The sequence below is a fragment of the Mya arenaria genome, chromosome 6 (assembly GCF_026914265.1).
Source record: "Mya arenaria isolate MELC-2E11 chromosome 6, ASM2691426v1".
Lineage (NCBI taxonomy): Eukaryota > Metazoa > Mollusca > Bivalvia > Myida > Myidae > Mya > Mya arenaria.
The window spans coordinates 26,331,953-26,333,421 of NC_069127.1; positions in this window are offsets into that span (position 1 = coordinate 26,331,953).

Sequence of the window (1,469 nt, forward strand, 5' to 3'; positions counted from 1 at the left end):
CGGAGGTTGAAAGCGGGCACTCCTGAACTTTAGCACCCCTGTGCCTGTCATGTTGATAAGCAAGTGTGCAAAGAGTAAATAAATTTAAATATTGCACATGGCATACGCCTCTACAGTATCCCCATTAATCTGCAAGATTTACGTATTACTTGTACATATTGTTATGCAGGAGATCGTATCTAAATTTAAATACACACGAACACATTAACAAACGCTGTCTGAGTAATAATGTAACTAAGCAGTAATAGATAAAGAATAATACAATTTGGGATAAGAATGTTTTGAACAACTCACAAACCATAATCTGAGCAGGTAATGAAAGCAAAAATCCTAATGAATTATTAATATATTTTATAACTAACTATATGCATTGACATAAATAAAAATGCGTACAGAATTTATTTAAATGCAACACACGTACACTAATTTGATAATGTCATTCACATCTAATGCATGCATAAATGAGACTCTAACAAGAAACCTAGTTAACAAACGTTTGCTAAAGTTATACACACGACGAGATGCACCTAGGATGTATAATAAGTAGAATTGGGGAACTGTGCGTTGAAAGAAATGCTCAATAACTTGTTCGTAAGGACATGTATTGAAATAGCATATGGCGTCAGTGGGATCAATGTCAGGTGGGGGTAACTAAAAATATAAGATACGGCTCTACTCTATTCTTTAAGACGTTGTTGATGTAAGGTGATGAAACTTGTTGGAAAATAATGTAAATACATGTCTTGGAATGGCTTTCAGAACCAGTAGGGTCTAAGTCTCTTTCGATGTTACAAAAGTAGAAACATGGTGTTTCCTCTAAATATTTAGGTGAAGTTAAGTTATGGCCATGGCCTTGATAGTGTTGTAGACTTAGTCTATAGTTTTTCACATAAGTATTATTAAGAGACATTTGTAGTGATTTGTGATTTTTGGAGACAATGTAGCAATTGCTTCAAATCGGGAATAGATTTTACTCAATAGCTTTAGTTAAATTGGATGGGAGGTGATGGATATTTGTGCTGAAAGCTTGCATGAAGACATATATAGCGATTGATTTGTGTTCACTAAGATAACAGTCAAGGACGCTGAATGAAAGCAATCTTAGATATTTCGTATGTAAACATGACTCCCTAGGCATGAGACCAGCTACTGATAATGGATTATGTTATTGAATGTCCATGGGTATTGAATTTTATTCAATAAGGTTAACATAATTCATTTGTGTGAATGGCGGATGATCAGTAAATAAATGTTCAATATCGATATAATTATAAAAATTGATGTTAACCGGATAATAAATAGAGTAATAAAAGTTCATTATATATATATTCGGTTTAGCTTAAACATTAACCTATGTCTGAACACTTCTTTTACAAATAACAAACACCTTTGCCGGGGCAGGACATGCGATTTATTGCTTGAAACAGCGTGAGCAGTTCACTGGTATAGTACGTACAACATCGTTACAA